The sequence below is a fragment of the Cnephaeus nilssonii genome (assembly GCF_951640355.1).
Source record: "Cnephaeus nilssonii genome assembly, chromosome: Y".
Lineage (NCBI taxonomy): Eukaryota > Metazoa > Chordata > Mammalia > Chiroptera > Vespertilionidae > Cnephaeus > Cnephaeus nilssonii.
Genome location: NC_137096.1, coordinates 1,804,249 through 1,823,001, shown reverse-complemented (window position 1 = coordinate 1,823,001; position 18,753 = coordinate 1,804,249). Strand labels below are relative to the sequence as shown.

The 18,753-nt window shown below is 61.3% G+C and overlaps 1 protein-coding gene across 2 annotated transcripts in view; it reads right to left on the bottom strand.

Moving 5' to 3' along the window:
- TBL1X (transducin beta like 1 X-linked) overlaps positions 1 to 18,113 on the bottom strand; it is a 118,697-nt gene extending 100,584 nt beyond the window's left edge. For both annotated transcript variants that reach the window (XM_079766084.1, XM_079766085.1), the window contains exon 1: positions 17,992 to 18,113. The gene's annotated coding sequence lies outside the window, so the exon portion shown is untranslated. The remainder of the gene's footprint in view (positions 1 to 17,991) is intronic.
- Between the last annotated feature and the right edge of the window lie 640 nt (positions 18,114 to 18,753).

The window sequence follows — 18,753 nt, the reverse complement described above, 5'->3', positions numbered from 1 at the left end:
CTCTCTCCCTCTCTGAAATCAATAAAAATATACCCCCCCCCCCAAAAAAAAAAGGTGCTCAAGCCCTGGCTGGTGTGGCTCAGTGGATAGAGCGTCGGCCTGTGGACTGAAGGGTCCCAGGTTCGATTCCGGTCAAGGGCACAGGCCCGGGTTTTGGGCTCCATCCCCAGTGGGGGGCGTGCAGGAGGCAGCTGATCAGTGGTTCTCTCTCATCATGGATGTTCCTCTCTCTCCCTTCCTCTCTGAAATCAATAAATATATATATATTTTTTTTTAAAAATGAAGGTGCTGAGGCGCCGTGATGCGTCACCCCTGAAGCGCGGCGTTTGCTAGGAGGTTCCTGAGGGCACTGGCAGGTGCATCCCACCGAGAATCCCCCGTGAGGCGAGGAGGAGGCCCCAGACGGCCTGCACCCCGGGCGTGGCCACGCGCAGTCGACCACCAGGATTGCGACTGCCCTGGTGCCAGCGCGGGGTGTGGGCAGCCTGGGAACCCACCGGCGGCGGCGTGCCTGCCGGGACGGCTCGGAGCGTCTGGCCCAGGGCCCCGTCTCGCGGGCGGTGAGGGACGCCATCGGGACGAAAACCCAGCAACGCTGCTCCTGTGCATCGCCTCTTTCCAGGAAAGCATCGGTCGTCTGCGTCCTGGACCCCTCCCCAAACGGCAGCCTACAGCCACGTGGTCAATTTATTTAAAATACGCTTTTATTGACCTTGAGAGAGAGAGGAAGGGCGAGGGAGAGAGAGACAGAAACATCGACGAGAGAGGAAGTCAGAGATTGCCTGCCTCCTGCACAGCCCCCACCAGCGATCGAGCCCGCAACCCGGGCACGTGCCCCGACCGACCGGGAATCGAACCGGTGACCTCCTGGTTCCTGGGTCGAGGTCAACCGCTGAGCCACACCGGCCGGGCGACATGGCCTATTCTTATTTGATCCAGGGGATCACGAATGAGGTGAGGCACTGACTTACAACCCTGGCTCCCGTAACCCCAAGCAGCACACGGGAGAATCCGTGTGTCTCCCAAAGCCTTCATTTCCCGTTAAACACGTCGCCCTGCAAGAGGTTAGAGCAACCAGCCAGGGTGGCTCAGTGGTTGAGCATCGACCCAGGAACCAGGAGGTCAGGGTTCGATTCCCGGTCAAGGGCACATGCCCGGGTTGCGGGCTCGATCCCCAGTAGGGGGCGTGCAGGAGGCAGCTGATGCATGATTCTCTCATCATGGGTGTTTCTATCTCTCTCTCTCTCTCTCCCTCCCTTCCTCTCTGACATCAAGAAAAAGATATTTTAAATAAACACACAACCGCCTTCTCCCCGCCAGATGCGATGGTGACAGGAGGTCTGAGGGGCGGGAGTCCCCACGCAGGGCCCTGGGACACGGCGGCGAGCAGGCCGAGAAGCACCGTCTCTCCCCGAGGGGCCTCCGGCTGAATCCGTGGTGGCCTGCCTCCCCCAGACGGACCCTGGCTTTCTCACTGCTCAATGCCTACGTTTGTTAAAAAACATTTTTTTACTGATTTCAGAGAGGGAGGGAGAGGGAGAGAGAGAAACATGCATGAGGAGAGAGAATCCTGCATCAGCTGCCTCCTGCACGCCCCCCACTGGGGATCCAGCCCACAACCCAGGCCTGTGCCCTTGACCAGAATCGAACCCGGGACCTCCTGGTTCCTAGGCCAATGCTCAACCACGGAGGCACGCCGGCCGGGCTGATCCGGTCCTGACCAACTCCAGGGGCTCCGGACGAGGCCTCCACACTCTCTCTGCCTCCTCTTTTCTCCACTCAAAGTCCTTCTTGTTGAAAGAATTACTCCTGTCTCCTTTCCCCTCCTGACCTCCCTCGGGCACCCCCACCCCCACCCCACCCCCAGCGCACGTCCCTAATCCCACTTCCAGGAAAACATCCCAAACATCAGAAACGCACTCTCTTTGTAAAGCGAAGTCTGCCCGCAGCAGCTGCTGCTCGGTGGTTAGGAACATCGACCCGAGCATCAAAGGGTCCCAGGTTTGAGTCTGGTCACGTCCCTGGATGGCAGGCTCCATCCGCGGGCCCGGGTGTGCAGGGGGCAACCAATCGATGTGTCTCTCTCACATCCACGTTTCCCTCTCTCTCTCTCTGTCTCCCCTTCCCTTCCTCTCTCTAGAAATCAATGGGGGAAACAGTGGAATACTACGCAGCACTGAAAAAGGGGGGGCCTCAGAGGGGAGGCAGGGGAGGGTGGATGGGAGGGTGGGAGGGAATCAACCAAGGACCTTGTATGCGTATACGCATCACCCGTGGACACAGACAACAGGGTGGTGGAGGCCTGGGGGGAAGGGGGTTAAAAGGGGACTTAAAACAGGTGGGCACAGAGTCTGAGTTCACGGCGTTGTCCCTGGTTGCCCTGCCGGCAAGCAACCCGCCTGGTGTTTCTTCCCGAAGCCCCGACATCCCCATCGGCCCTGGAGAGAGACGCCCAGCCCACCGCCGGGTACGAAGGCCGGTCCGTGGAGGCCTGGTCCATGGCCCTTGGTGGAGAGCGGCTACAGCGTGCGGACAGGTGCAGGCCTCGGACTGACGTGTGGCAAAGCCACACACACACGCCCCGGCTTTGCAGGCAAAGCCCTCCCAGCACAATTACAGCCGAAAGGCGAGGGTTGTAAGCTTGACCTTATCGTCCGGCCCTGCGGTCCTCGCAGCGGAGGGATGCGAGCTGCGGGGGGTGCAGCAAGTGCTGCCAAAACAAGGCGTGACAGTCCTTGCTTTGTGGGACCCGCCTGTAAAATGGAGCTTCGCTTACAGGCTGGGTCACTGTGTCCTCATCCAGGCACAGGGACCCACCTGGCCCCAACCGTATTCTCTCGTCTGTCTTCTTTAATCCTTCACCGCCCCCTCCCGCCCCCCGCCCCGCAGGTTCACCCCGGCCCTGCTGGGCGTGGCTCAGCCCTTTACCACGGAGAGGGAGGCGCAGGGCGGCAAACACCCTTAGCAGCCCACCACGATTCGCCACGCACACACCCGTGCACAGCAGCAGGGAAACGCACGCGTGGTCCTGGCCTGAAGACCTTGTGACCTTGCGAGGGAGGAAAAAGAATAAAGCACGCTGGCCGGAAAGCACCTGCAGGAAACAACACTCGGATCCCCGTGCACACCCAACGGAAAACAGGTCCCCAACGCCAGTAACGCTCCATCATTAGACTCCGCGCCAGGAGAGAAGGAATGAGACTTTGGGAAATGAATGCAAAGCCAAGCAGATGATAACACACACACACACACACACACACACACACACACACGCACACGCATCCTAGAAACCGCCCGGCCGGCTGGCTCCGTGACTGAGCATCAACCTGTGAACCAGGAGGTCACGGTTCGATTCCCGGTCAAGGGCACAGGCCCGGGTTGCAGGTTCGATCCCCAGTGTGGGGCGTGCAGGAGGCAGCCGGTCCGTGATTCTCTCTCCTCATGGATGTTTCTCCCTCCCTCTCCCTTCCTCTCTGAAATCAGTAAAAACAAAATAATAATTTTTTTTAAAGGAAAACTACAGACAGACAGGACCCCTCGGGCCAGGGTGGAAAGCCGAACCGAAATCGACGATGCACGCCACGCTCCACGGGGGAACCATTTTCCATTTTAAATGTCGCCTGAGGGGGGCGGCCGGGTCTGGCGTCCCAGCCCAGAACATTCTCCCTCCTCCATCCCGCAACCCCTGACCCCAAACCTGCCCGGGTTACCCACCGTTCCCACAGAAGCGCAACGAGACGGGGGAGCACGCGCTACAACGTGGAAGAGCCCCCAAAATAATACGGGAGCCCTGGCTGGTGTGGCTCAGTGGGCAGAGCATCGGCCTGGGGGCTGAAGGGTCCCGGGTTCGATTCTGGTCAAGGGCACGTGCCTGGGTTGCAGGCTCCATCCCAGTAGGGGGCGTGCAGGAGGCAGCCGATCCATGATTCTCATCACTGATGTCTCTCTCTCCCCTCCTCTCTGAAATCAATAAGAATATATATAAAATAATAATAATAATAATAATACAAGAAAGCCAGACACACAGACCAGGCGCCCGTGGCCTGACCCCTTTTATAGGCCACGTCCAGGAAGGAGGAATTCAGAGAAAGCAGACGGGTGGGGGGTGGGGGTTTGGGGGGGCTGCCCGCGGCCGGGGCAGCGGGGGGGGCCGGGGGGTAGCCTCCGGGGTGCGGCGTTTCTCGGAGACGATGCCAATGTCCTCGAAGGAGAGAGCGCTGGGGGGGTGCCCAGGCCCCTCAGAACGCCAGGAGGTCCGGTTCGCGATGACACAGGGTACGGGGGCGAGCGGCACCGTCTATGCGTTATCTCCCCATAACCCCGTCGCCTCGGGAAAACTGGGGACGAAGCCATGACCACAGCCGATGACTCTGTCACGGCGGATTTTAAAAAACACAGGCACCCCGCCCGGCCGGCGGGGCTCGGTGGCTGAGCGTCGACCTAGGAACCAGGAGGTCAGGGTTCGATTCCCGGTCAGGGGCACAGGCCGGGGTTGCGGGCTCGATCCCCCGTAGGGGGCGTGCAGGAGGCAGCCGGTCCATGATTCCCTCTCATCATGGATGTCCCTCTCCCTTCCTCTCTGAAATCAATAAAAAACACATTTTTTTAAGAAAAAGGAAAGAAAATCAACTTGACCTTAAGCCAGACTTTCAGTTCTGTTGCCCTGAACGGCATCACAGCAAACACGCATGTCGAGCACCGAGGAACCCCAGGGGCCCCCCGCTCAGAGACGCCAGCCCCGTCTCCACCGTGCCCCCCTCAGCCCAGGCGCCCAGGCCGCCCAACCCAGCGGTGCGGAGGGAGGAAAATTCCACTCGGACGCACATCGGGGCCGCCGGGAACCCACGCAGAGAAATTCAATTTCTGCCGTCGGAAGATGGAAAAGCCGACCCGCCGGGAACGTGGAGACGGATGAGCATTTACTCAGACAGCGAGCCACGGGTCGCGCCCCCACGCCCCTTAGAGCAAACGCCACACGCAAACACGGGCCCCCAGCTCGCCCGTCCGTGATGCCAGGCGTGTGACAGTGTGTGTGTGAGAGAGAGAACACTTCATCACCACGTTGGTTTTCGCAACTAGAGGCCCGGTCGGTGCACGGAATTCGTGCAAGAGCAGGCCTTCCTTCCCCCGGCTGCCGGCACCGCCAGCTTCCCTCTGGCACCCGGGACCCGGGCTTCCCTCGCAGCCCCGGCTTCGTCCGGAAGGTCGTCCGGAAGGTCGTCTGGTCCAGCGGTCGGCAAACCCATGAGCCCACAGAGCCAAACATCAACATCACAACGACTGAAATTTCCTTTGAGAGCCACATTTTTTAAACCTAAACTTCTTCAAACGCCACGTCTTCAACATAGACTCGCCCAGGCCGTGGTGTTTTGTGGAAGAGCCACACTCCAGGGGCCCAAGAGCCGCCTGTGGCTCGCGAGCCGCGGTTTGCCGACCCCGGGTCTGGTCTAATGAGCATATTACGCTTTTATTATTATAGATAGATATATCTTTATTGATTCCAGAGAGGAAGGGAGAGGGAGAAACATCCATGATGAGGGAGAATGATGGATCGGCTGCCTCCTGCACGCCCCCTACTGGGCATCGAGCCCGCAACCCGGGCGTGTGCCCTGGACCGGAACCTCCTGGTTCATGGGTCAATGCTCAACCCCTGAGCCACACCAGCCGGGCCCACTTTCCATTTAAACACGAACCGGGGAATAATGAAAACATCCAGTCTCGTTTTCCGAAAACACGCCCAGGTCGGCCAAAAACATTACAGAGCGTAACGAGGAATGGCCTGACGGTTGGGCGGGTGCGAGCTGGGCAGACGGAGATAAAAAGGAAATATTCCCCTGAGCGAGTCTGCCTCTGTGTTTGGGGTGAGTCCACGAATGTGATTACCCCGGGCGGGAGCCGTCTGCCAGCTTCAGACTCCCCGTGATAAAGCTCCCCAAGCAATGGCTGATCGACAATTCGTCTTTTATTTCCGTGGGAAGAAACGGAGAGAGCTCATTTTAATAACCCAACCGTCCTAATGAGGGGCAGCCGCCTTCCCCGATATAAACGACGCAGATATCCCTGGCTGGTGTGGCTCCGTGGATAGGGCGTCCGACTGCGGACTGACGGGTCCCGGGTTCGATTCCCATCAAGGGCACACGCCCAGGTTTTGGGCTCAAACCCCAGTAGGAGGCATGCAGGAGGCAGCCGATCCATGAGATTCTCTATCATGGATGTTTCTGTCTCTCTCTTCCTCTCCCTTCCTCTCTGAAATCAATAAACATAGACCTAAACTATGTACTGAGTGGCCAGATTATGATGATCTCTGAACACATAATAACCTGGCCACTCAGTGTGTGTGTGTATATATATATATATATATATATATATATATATATATATATATATATATATTAAAGACCTGATGCATGAATCCGTGCATGGGTGGGGTCCGGCCAGCCTGGCCAGGGGGAGGGGACATGGGCGGTTGGCCGGCCTGCCTGCTGGTCGAACTCCCGGTCGAGGGGACCATTTGCATATTAGCCTTTTATTCTATAGGACAGACACGGAGTGGCCAGAGGATTATGTGTTCAGAGATCATCATCATCTGGCCACTCGGTGTAGCTGGTATTTCAACGATGGTATAAGCGTGCTGTTTTTCTTCTCTCTCTCTCTCTCTCTCTCTCTCTCTCTCTCTCTCGTTCAGTGTGCACACACACAGCTTTCACCAGGGTCCAGTTCCCCGACACGCCTGCTCCATCCACCTCCGCCCAAGTCCCAGGGGTCACACCTGCAAGCCTGCACTTACTGAGCGCCTGCTGTATGCAAGTGAGAAACAATTCCTGCGAGGGCTTCTGGGAACAGCCCTGGGTGGGGGCCGCTCTCTGACATGCCCCCGTGAAACATCCCACGGGCAATCTGGCCGGCAAACCACCTATATATATAAAAGCCTAAGTGACCGGACGACCGGTCGCTATGACGCGCACCGGCCACCGGGGGGCAGACGCTCAATGCAGGAGCTGCCCCCTGGTAGTCAGTGCGCTCCCACAGCCAACCCCCCGCGGTCCCTCCCCCCCACCCCCGGCCAGCCAGCCCCAATCGGGACTGGGCGAGACGGCCCCCATCGGCCCTGATCGCCAGCCAGGCCGAGGGACCCCACCCATGCACAAATTCGTGCACCGGGCCTCTAGTCCCGTGATAATGACCAGAGCCCTCCCCACACGCACTCCTGCCCCCCACCCAGCGCTAGAGCAATTCACTGGTGTCTGGCTGACCTGCCCTCGATGTCACTCACTCACAGGTGTGAGTTTATCTAACAGGGGCCGGGCAAGGACAAATAACAACACTCCCGCCGGGCCGGCATGGCTCACTGGTTGAGCGTCGACCTAGGACCCAGGAGGTCAGGGTTCGATTCCCAGTCAGGGCACATGCCCGGGTTGCGGGCTCCATCCCCAGTGGGGGGCGTGCAGGAGGCAGACAATTGACGAAGATTCACTCTCATCATTGATGTTTCTCTCTCTCTCTCTCTCTCTCTCTCTCTCCCTCTCCCTCTCCCTCTCCCTCTCCCTTCTCCTCTCCCTAAAAATCAATAAAGGACAAATAAATAATTTCAGGAAAGGACACTCGCAAAGACCCTCCGGATAACTCAGTGTGTTGTTGGAGCGCCCGTGTGTTCGTCTCCGGAGAAAGACAACAGGGCAGGATACGGTGATAAAAAGTCCCACTTCCTGCCCCACCTGGTCTGGCTCGGTGGACAGGGCACAGGCCTGTGGACCGAAGGGTGCCGGGTTCGATGCCGGCCAAGGGCACAGACCTCAGTTGCAGGCTCGCTCCCTGGCCCCGCGTGTAGGCGGCAGCCCACCGATGTGTCTCTCTCACATGGACGTTTCTCTCTCTCTGTCTCTCCCCCTCCCTCCCACTTTCTAAAAATCAATGGAAAAATATCCTTGGGTGACGATGAACAACAACAACAAAAATCCAACTTCCTGTTTCTGCTCTCTCTTCACAGGAGGTGCCTCCTGAATCTATACCAATAAAAGGGTAACATGCTGCTAATTAGACCGGGAGACCTTCCGGACGTCCTTCCAGACCCAGCCATGGTGGCAGACCCAAGGCAGAGGCGGTTAGGGACAATCAGGCCAGGAGGGGGGCGCAGTTGGGGGCAATCAGGCTGGCAGTGGGGGGCAGTTGGGGGTGATCAGGCCAGCAGTGGGGGGCAGTTGGGGGCGAGCAGGCCAGCGGGTGGGGACAGTTGAGGGCGATCAGACCAGCAGGCAGAGTGGTTAGGGGCGATCAGGCAGGCAGGCAGGCAGGTGAGCGGTTAGGAGCCAGTGGTCCTGGATTGTGAGAGGGATGTCTGTCAGTCGGACATCCCCTGAGGGGGTCCCTGATTGGAGAGGGAGCAGGCCTGGCTGAGGGACACCCCCCCCCTGCCCCGTGCACGAATTTCGTGCACCAGGCCTCTAGTAGTACCATCAAGGGGATACTTACGAGTGAGCGGGAGACAGATCCTTTAACCTTTCGCACTCGGATGTCGAGATTAAAATTACTCTTTGAATGTATCAATAATTTGACATATAAAAAAATCCAAATAAATAAGTTTGTATGAAAAGAAACTCCAGTTTTTCATGCTACTGCCGCGCTTTGTGAAATCTGGGGCGTTTGAAAAATTAAATCCTGAGTAGAATAAAGGAATCGAGAAAAAGGCAAGCGGGTGCAAAGGGTTAAAGGGCAGCGAACGCCGAGGCGACCCCGACCAGCCAGGTGAGACCCCAGGAGTCCTGGCCCCTTAGAAACGGCCAGCCGTCACCTCGCTGTTCCTCACGAGGCTCCCCCGCAGCCGCCCTGGCCAACCGCCACCTTCCCTGCAGGTACGAGGTGACCCTGCGAATCCCAGAGCCCCACGGGCAGAAATCCGGTGCGCACGCCAAAAAACGACACACGGAAACCGAGGCCAACAGGCACACCGTCTCCAGTTAGACAGACAGACCCAGAAGGCTGGCGCGGAGCCCTGGCCTGTGCGGCTCAGCGGTCAGAGCGCCGGTGTGCACACCGGAGGGTCGCAGGTTCGATTGCCCCCCGTCCAGGGCACACACCTGGGTTGGAGGTCGGATCCCCACCCAGCCCGGGCGTGTGTGGGCAGCAACCAATAGAAGCGTCTCTCGCATCCGTGTTTCTCTCTCACTCTCACTCTCACTCTCTCCCCCCACCTCTCCCTCGACCCTTCGCTCTCTCTGAAAACACTGGGAAACATCTCCTCACTCCTCCGATGAGGATTTAAAAATAAAAGAAAGAAAGGCGGGCGTGGAAACGCTGGAGCGGCCGCCGTTTACACTCCGTGTCCTGAAATCCACACCTCAGCCTCGGCCCCCGGGCCAGGCGCCCTGGCGCTTGGAGGTGAGCCTGGTTCTCACGCCCACAGCCCGCGGCGGCGCCGTCTGTCCGCATTGCCATCCTTCTGTTTATTTACCGGGGCACCAGGAAGACGGCGTCCACGCAAGCGGGTGTTCTATTTGCAAAGCCGCCGTGTGCAATGCAAAAAGGAAAAAGAAAAGAAAGAGTAACACCCGGGACGGATGCCATGTGTCTCTCGCAAGAAGGACGGACGGACGGACGACACCACACAGCCAGCGGGCAGGCCCCGGAGACACCTGTCACACCCGGTTCCCGCACGGGGTCCCACTTCACCAGGAGCCCGCGTCCGGGGGCCGAGGGTGTGCAAACCCGGACGCAGCGGGTCGGCCAACCGAATCAGCAGATTCCGAACGCACTGCGGTCCTGGGGAGCTCACACAGCACGGCATTCCCGGCCGGCGTGACCCCGTGGTGGAGCGAAGACCTAGGAACCAGGAGGTCAGGGTTCGATTCCCGGTCAAGGGCACAGGCCCGGGTTGCAGGCTCCATCCCCAGGCGGGGGCGTGCAGGGGGCAGCCGGTCCACGATGCTCTCTCCTCACGGATGCTTCTCTCTCTCCCTTCCTCTCTGAAGTCCATAAAAATAATATCTGGCAGGCGACGGGGAATAAATAAATACACGTGTCCCACGTACACCCGGGGACTTGAACATCGCCCCGCCTCCCTCCCGTGGGCACCTGATCCGTGATCTCCAATTCTCGGCATCCCCAATTCACGCCATCCGTTTATTAGCTCCACATGGCACTCAGCTAGTAGGACACGAACGTTCCACAGATCACAAACACAGCTCACAAGCATCAGATAAAAGCTAAGGGGGCGTTGTAACCGTCTCCTCCTGCACCCCGATAAACCCGCCACGCACCCGGCAGGACCGGAAACCTGCTCCGAGGCCCGTCTGGGAAGTAAAACCCGAGACCGGGCATTTCTGTCCTGCCCGCCCCTCCCCCCGGCCGTATGAGGCCCCCAAAAGCATGTGGTCAGGCATCAGGGGTGAGCTCATCAAATGTTTGCCCAAAATGCCCGGCCGGCGTGGCTCAGCGGTTGAGCGTCGACCTAGGAACCAGGAGGTCACGGTTTGATCCCGGTCAAGAGCACATGCCCGGGCTGCGGGCTCCATCCCCAGTGGGGGGACGTGCAGGAGGCAGTCGATCTGTGATTCTCTCTCATCATGGACAAGAGGCCCAGGGCACGAAATTCATGCTCAGGGGGAGAGGGGTGGTGTCCCCTCAGACCGACCTGCACCCTCTCATACTCCAGGACCACTGGCTCCTAACTGCTCGCCTGCCTGCCTGATCTCCCCTAATCATTCTGCCTGCCTGTCTGATCGCCCCTAACCACTCCCCTGCCTGCCTGATCGCCCCTAACTGCTCTCCCCTGCCTGCCTGATCTCCTCTAACCACTCTGCCTGCCTGCCTGATCACCCCTAACCACTCTGCCTGCCTGCCTGATCACCCCTAACCACACTGCCTGCCTGCCTGATCGCCCCTAACCACTCGCCTGCCTGCCCAATCATCCCTAACAGCCTCTGCCTGATCGCCCCTAACCACTCTACCTGCCTGTCTGATCGCACCTAACCACTCTGCCTGCCAGTCTGATCACCCCTAACCACTCTGCCTGCCTGTCTGATCACCCCTAACCACTCTGCCTGCCTGTCTGATCACCCCTAACCACTCTGCCTGCCTGCCTGATCGCCCCTAACCACTCCGCCTGCCTGCCTGATTGCCCCTAACCACTCGCCTGCCTGCCCAATCATCCCTAACAGCCTCTGCCTGATCGCCCCTAACCACTCTACCTGCCTGTCTGATCGCACCTAACCACTCTGCCTGCCTGCCTGATCGCCCCTAACCACCTCTGCCTGCCTGTCTGATCGCCCCTAACTACTCTGCCTGCCAGTCTGATCACCCCTAACCACTCCGCCTGCCTGTCTGATCACCCCTAACCAACTCTGCCTGCCTGCCTGATTGCCCCTAACTACCTCTGCCTGCCTGCCTGCCTGATCGCCCCTAACTGCCTCGGCCCCCACCGCCGCGGCTTCGTCAGGAAGGACATCCGGAATGACGTCCGGAAGGTCGTTCAGCGGTCCGGTCTAATGAGCATATTACGCTTTTATTATTATTATTATAGATGTTTCTCTCTCCCTCTCCCTTCCTCTCTGAAATCAACAAACATGTGTTTTAAGATAAACAAACACCCGTTTGACCACCCCGAGCAGGCTCCTGTTTAAGGTGGGGGTTCTGTGGGGCAGGACAGGGGTCCCCACCCTGGTCTGAGGCCGGGCCCCCAGAGGTCCCCCCCCACCCGGGACTTCCCAGGCAGCTCCCCTCCCCCAGCTCCGCCCTGGTTCTCACCGGGTCGCCAGGCCGTGCGCAGCGAGACCCCGACTTCTCCTTCTCGTCACCCTCTGGGCTGCGCGCACCTCGCTGCTTGGGCCCGGCTTTTTGGAGTTTACACCCCAGACGCCTGGACGCGGCGGAGACCGGCACAGGCTCTCCCACGGGTCTGAGCAAAGCCAGCCAGCACACGCCGACACCCCGAGAACTGCTCACGGGCACCAGCGGCCACGTGTCTCCGGGGACCGCCTCTGGCTGGCCGGCTCGTTTCTCAGTAAAATGAAGCGAGACGTTGCTTATTGCAATCACCGGGAACACGACAGTCAACTCACGGAACGTAAAAAGCTCACTTTACCTACCCTTTTATTTCTTTAATTTTTTAAAATATACTTTTATTGATTTCAGAGAGGAAGGAAGAGGGGGAGAGAGAGAGAGAGAGAAACATCCATGGGGAGAGCGAATCATCGACCAGCTGCCTCCTGCACTCCCCCTACTGGGGATCGAGCCCGCAACCCGGGCATGTGCCCTTGACCGGGAATCGAACCCGGGACCCTTCAACCCGCAAGCCGACGCTCTATCCACTGAGCCACGCCGGCCAGGGCTACCTATACTTTTAGTGAACACAAAACCACCATCATCGCCCTGGCCGGGGAGTCCGTGGTGAGAGAGTGGGTCCCCGCACACAGAGGGTCACGGGTTCGATGCCCCAGCAGGGACACGGACCCGGGTTGCCGGTTCGATACCCCACCCGGTCGGTCGGGGTGTGTGCGGGAAGCAACCAATCCATGTGTCTGTCTGTCTGTCTCTGTCTCTGTCTCTGTCTCTCTCTCTCTCGCTCTCGCTCTCGCTCTTTCCTCCTCCCTCCTTCCCTCCCGTCCACTCTCTGTAAAAAAATCAACGGGAAAATATCCTCAGGCGAGGATTTTTTTAAAAAACCCTCCATACTCTTTTAAAAAATGTTTTATTGATTTCAGAGAGGAAGGGAGAGAGAGAGGGAGAGAAACATCCACGATGAGAGAGCATCATGGATCGGCCGCCTCCCGCACGCCCCACACTGGGGATCGAGCCTGCAACCCGGGCCTGTGCCCTGACCAGGAATCGAACCCGGGACCTCCTGGTTCTTAGGTCGACGCTCAACCCCTGAGCCACGCCGGCCGGGCCCCACCAACCTCTTCAACCGACATGTAAGCAGCAGCCTTTTCCCCAACTAAACGCCGCGCCCGTGGGAGGTGGGAGAAGCCGCGGCCGGCGCCGGGCCCGGTCCCCACCGTTGAGGACACGCCCAGGTTCAAGATCACCCAGCAGCCTGTGACCGCCAAGCCGAGGACTCCTCCTTGCAGAAAACACGCCGTTCCTCGTCAGGTCGCAGAACGCGGAAATTACGGCCCCACGGGAAATGCAGGCCCGGACGGACGTGGGAATCCGCTTTCCGTCCGCAAACAGCGAATGCAAACACAACTCGATTTCCCAGCCTCCGTGCGGATCAAGTCTCCGCCCGGCCGCGGCGCGAACCTGCTGACCTAGTTTACACGTTAAACGTCTTCAAGGTTCCGGAACGTTCTCCGTCAGGGCACCAACACACACCCCCCTGGCCGCGAGACAGAGGCCCTGGCCGAGGAGACCGCAGACCTCTGGCAGCCCCGGCGAGACGGCCGATGGTTTCCCCTCCGGCTTCTTACGAATATTTGCAGGACCAGTGACCCGTTTAGCTGCTTCTCGCTTTCCGGGGCACCCACAGCGCACAATCGCGCCGGGGAGAGCTCCATGCGTGGCCCACGTGGGAAGGGGCTGTGTCACGGGGGGGGGGGGGGGGGGGGGGCTGGAGGCGTGGAGGACTCGCCACGGGGACTTTCTGCCTGCGTCCGAACAGGACCAGGGACAGGACAGCAGAGCCGAGGGGCAGGGTCCCGGGTCCCGGGTCCCGGGTCCCGGGTCAGGGTGACCATCCAGGAGCCACAGAGGGAGAGCATGCACGGGTCCGGGCTGTTACTGCATCTCCGATTACACCAATCTACGCGTGTGCTGAAATCCATAATGTGTTACACACTAATTCTGGAAAACAGAGAGAACGTGTGTGCGTGTGTGTGTGTGTGTGTGTGTGTGTGTGTGTGTGTATACACGGATGCCAATCTCGAAATTTTACTTCACGGAGGGGAAAAATAGAAAAGAAAGGAATGGCTGGAGACCCACCACCCTAAGGAACAGAGACACATTTCCACACCGAATCCCTGCCTGCAGGGCGGAGGGCGATCGTAAGCTAAGCGTGCTGGGCTGCAGGCACCAGAATAACCCCGTCTCCTTTCACCACGCGCCTGAGAAATCCACTTGCCTATGTCTCTCTTGCTCTCAGTGACAAAACCAATTTGCCCCAAGACTCAGTCAGCAGCCTGGCATGCTGGCTGCAAACCAGGCCATCACCGGCCCCTGCCCACCAGGAGCCAGGAGGCCCAGCCCAGGGCACACGGGCACTCCCCCGGGGGGGGGGGGGGCGCCAGGACATGGGGCCACAGGCTGGCCCTGGAGAGCCCTGCCTCGAAGCAGGACCAGCACCCTCCTCCCGCTGGTGCTTGGAAAGGGCACAGACAGGAGAACGCATGTCGGCGGGCGGCCGGCCGTCCCAAACGGGGGCCGAGTCACCCGGCGTAGGGAGGGACAGAGACTGGCACGGCGCTGAGTCCTGTAAACCACACTTCACTCAATCGCAGGCTCCCTCCCGAGCCTCTGAGCTGCAGCGGGGTGACCCCCAAATCCAGGTTAACCGCCCTGGCGCCGGGGACAAGGAGGCTCCCCGAAACAGGAGACCGCTTTTGCTGGGGGGCTCTGCTCCCTAATAAATACCGGAGATGCCAGGAACGGAGCAGAAGTAACACCAGCAAGCCAGAGGCGGCGGGCGAGAGACAGGCGTTCGCCGTCGTCACGTCTCGGACTCTGAGAAGCCGGTGTTGAGTCTCGGCACCGAGCGGCCCGCGTGGCCGGCGTCCTCATGGGTCTCCCAGGTCCATTCCTGTGCCCCCCCCTACTGGGAGCATCCCCAGCTCTGCCCGCACCCCAAAACACACCGCACCCCAAAACACACCGGGGCCTCAACAACGCCAGTCCTCGATTTGTTTTTCTCGGGACTCACCCCTCCCCCGACCCCCGACCTTGCCCAAAACGGGGCCGGGTGCGTCGACGGGACACCCAGGGGTGGCTCCCTCGGGCATTCCCAACGGCCCGGCCCCCAGTGGAGAACCCGTGGTGATCCGGAAAATTCCAGAGCTCAGCGTTGAAAACACGACCCCCACACACACCCAGCTCCTCCACCTTCCTCTTCTGCGAATGCCTCCCAGCTCCACCTCCGTCCCCATCCACCGGGAGCAAACCAACACCAAGGGAACAGGACCCAATGGGTCGGTCCCGTCTCAACCTCCCGACTGGCTCCCGCTCGGCGTTCCCACGGCTTCCGGCTCCCGGCCGCACTCTCCAATCAAGCAGGTTCCCCATAAATATTTGATGGCGGGGGCGAGCATGGACGGCGGGTCAGAGCTGCTCATCGGCTGCCAGAGCCCGGCCGGCCGGTGTGGCTCAGTGGTGAGCGTCGACCTAGGAACCAAGGAGGTCCCGGGTTCGATTCCCGGTCAAGGGCACACGCCCGGGTTGCGGGCTCGATCCCCAGTGGGGGGCGTGCAGGAGGCAGCCGGTCCATGATTCTCTCCCCTCATGGATGTTTCTCTGTCTCCCTCGTCCTTCCTCTCTGAAATCAATAAAAAAAAAATTATTAAAAAAAAAAAAAAAAGGAAGGTGCCGGAGAGTGGATTCCTTGGTCCCCGGCTTGGTCCCCCGGGGGATCTGAACCCCTTTCTCAGACCGGACCCTCCTGTCTCTTGTAACCGTGACGACTTCGTTGGTCCCTGCCCACAGCCAGCTTTCACTGAGGTCCTGGTGGGTCGGTCTCCCCGGGCCCGTGTGGCCGGTGCGGTCCCGTGTGGGCCAGCCCCACGGAGCGGGTGGCCAGGAGCCGACAGCCGAGGAGGGGAGGCCCCGAGGGGGCACTCACAGCCACCCTCCAGCGGCTTCCTTCCACTGAGGACCGTTACGGAAAAAAGTTTATCTTTCCAACTTAAAAAAAAAAAAAAAGAAATGTTTACAGAGTGACTGGAGTCTCGCTTCCTGGTTGGAACTATTTTTAAAATGTCTTTGGTGGTGAAATTTTAACTTATTGGATGTAGCCTACTTTAAATATATATATATATATATATATATATATATATATATATATATATATGTGTGTGTGTGTGTGTGTATATGTGTATATGTGTATATATATATATATTTATTATTGATATCAGAGAGGAAGGGAGAGAAACATCCATGAGGAGAGAGAATCATGGATGGGCTGCCTCCTGCAGGCCCCCCCACCCCCACCTGGGCATCGAACCATAACCTTCAGGCTCATAGGTTGATGCTCAACCACTGAGCCACACGGGCCGGGCTATTATTTCTTCTTTTATATATATATATATATATATATATATATATATATACATATATATATTTCTTTATTGATTTCAGAGAGGAAGGGAGAGGGAGAGAGATAGAAACATCCATGATGAGAGGGAATCATGGATCGGCTGCCTTCTGCGCGCCCCGCACTGGGGATCCAGCCTGCAACCTGGGCATGCGCCCTGACTGGGAATCGAACCCGAAATCGAACAGGTGACCTCCTGGTTCCTGGGCTGGGCTATTATTATTTCTTCTTGAAAAACCACCGACAGAGCGGAAATCACTGCGCCCACCTTACGAAGGCAAAATGCACCCCGCCCAGTAAAACACCCACCTGCACCCCTCCTCCCCAAGGGCGCGCGGACTGGACACCTGGAACCCACTCCCCCGAGGGGCCGTGTTCGTGAGAAGGTCCAGGACGAGCTCCAACGTTTATCCCCGAACGACCCCTCCCGCCGGGGTCCCCACCAAACGTGCCCAAACCCCACCGAACCGGCCGCCCAGCGCGCACGTGCGCGCCCTGAGAAGAACGCACCGTCTCCAGGACTTCACGGGTCCACACCAACATCCTCTCTCTCTTTTCCCCCCCAAATCGCGTCTTTTCCAGGAAAAAACTAACTGTAAACTTTTCACCCTCATCACCGCCGTCCGGACCCCGAAGCCCCGGGGCCGGGGTCCCTCAGCCCGGCGCGCCCTCCCCGTCCGGCCCACCCCGTGCGCCCCCCTCCCCGCCGGGACCGGGCGGCGCGTCGCGGGAGCCAACCAGCCCCAAGTCGGGTCGGGCCCCACGTGACCACGCCGAGCGGAGGCGCCGGGGGCTGCCTTTTTGTGTCTTTGGGGGTTCGCCCCTCCACGCCCACCGGGGGCGGGGGGGGAACGCACCCCGACTCCCGCTCGGCGGGATCCCCCGTGCACCCGGCGGGGAGGGCGCGCGGCCGTGCGGGGAGCGGGCCGGGCCGCGCCCGACTGACTGCGCACAGGCCGGCGACGCACGTGAAGCCCAGGCCCCATCCCGGCGCGGGCGGGCCTCCGGCACCCCGAGTTGTCACGTACCCCGCGGCCCGGACCGACCCCGAGGACGCACAGCCCCCGTCGGAGCTCAGCCCCCCCAGCCCCCCACCCGAGGAGACAGTCCCCCGGGGAGCAGGGCCCGGGTTCCGGATCTGGGGTCACCCCTCCCCCAGCCCGCGAGCAACAGGTCCGCAGCCTCGCAGGCCGCGCCGGAACAGGGGCGCCCCGCCCCCCCCATGTCACCCCTCGGCCCGGGCCCCTCGCTCGGCCGGGGGGCTCCCGACTTCCGTGACAGTTTCCCGGGCCGCGGGGCAGCGCGGGGCCTCGCCGGGCAGGGCACTCACTCCGCCGGCCACCGGGTCCCGGGCGGGCCGGCCCGCGCCCGCGGATGAATGGGGCGCCCCTCCCCCACGGGGGAGCCCGCGGCGCCGCAGACCCGCCCCCCAGCCCCGGGGGCGGCGGACAAAAGGCGCCGGGGGGTTGCGGGGGGCCGGTCCAGCGTCTCCCCGAACTTGCCGGCCGCCTCCCCCTCCCCGAACAAAGGCGCCCCCCGCGCCCCCGGCTCCGCGCGCGCACCACGCGCCGGCACTTTGGGGAGCGGCCCCGCCGGGCATTGTTCAGCCCGCGGGGAGCGCGCCGCACCCCGGCCCGAGCCCCGGGGACCGCGGGGGGCCGGCCCTCCCGGGCGCCCCGAGCCGCCGGCCAGACCCCCCGCGCGCCCCAGAAGTTGGCGCCCCCCGCCCCGCGCCCCCCCGCCGGCCGGGCCCGCGCACTCACCTCGCCGCGGGCTGGGCAACTCGGGGGCGCCGCCGCGCCCGGCCTCCCTCCGCGGGCCCCGCGCCGGGCCGAGCCGCGGCCGAGCAGGGCCGGCCCCGCAGCAGCCGCGCGCCCCCCGGGCCGCCCGCCCCGCCCGCCGCCGAGTCCGAGGGGCGCGGGCGCAGGAAAGTTTCGGCGGCGAACGGCGGCGCGGGCGCTGCGGCGGCGGCGGGCGGGGGCGCGGGCGGCTCCAGGCTCCGGAGCGCCGAGGGGCGGGGGCCGGGCGGGAGCGGCGGCGGCGGGCGGAGGGCGGAGGGCGGGGCCGCGGGCGGGACCGGCGCGGGCAGTGACCTCCGGGGGGAGCGGCCGCCGCCAGAGCGCCGACCCCGGCCGGGAGGACTGCCCGAGGGGCCGCCCCGCCCCGCCCCCAGGCCCCACGCCCGGGAGGGGCCCCCGCGCCCCGAGCAGCCCCTCCCCCGCGGGGGAGAGGGACCCCCGGCCGGCCCTTCCCCCTCGAGGACGGGACGCGGAGCCCGCGCCCGGCGCAGCCCCTCCCCAAGGCCTCTGGGGAGGACCCGCGCCCCCATGCAGCCCCCTCTCCACCGCAGGGACCCTGCGCCCCTGCACAGCCCACACCCCAAGGCCTCTGGGGAGGACCCGCGCCCCCATGCACCCCTCTCCACCGCAGGGACCTGCACCCCTGCACAGCCCTCACCCCAAGGCCTCTGGGGAGGACCCGCGCCCCCATGCACCCCTCTCCACCGCAGGGACCCTGCGCCCCTG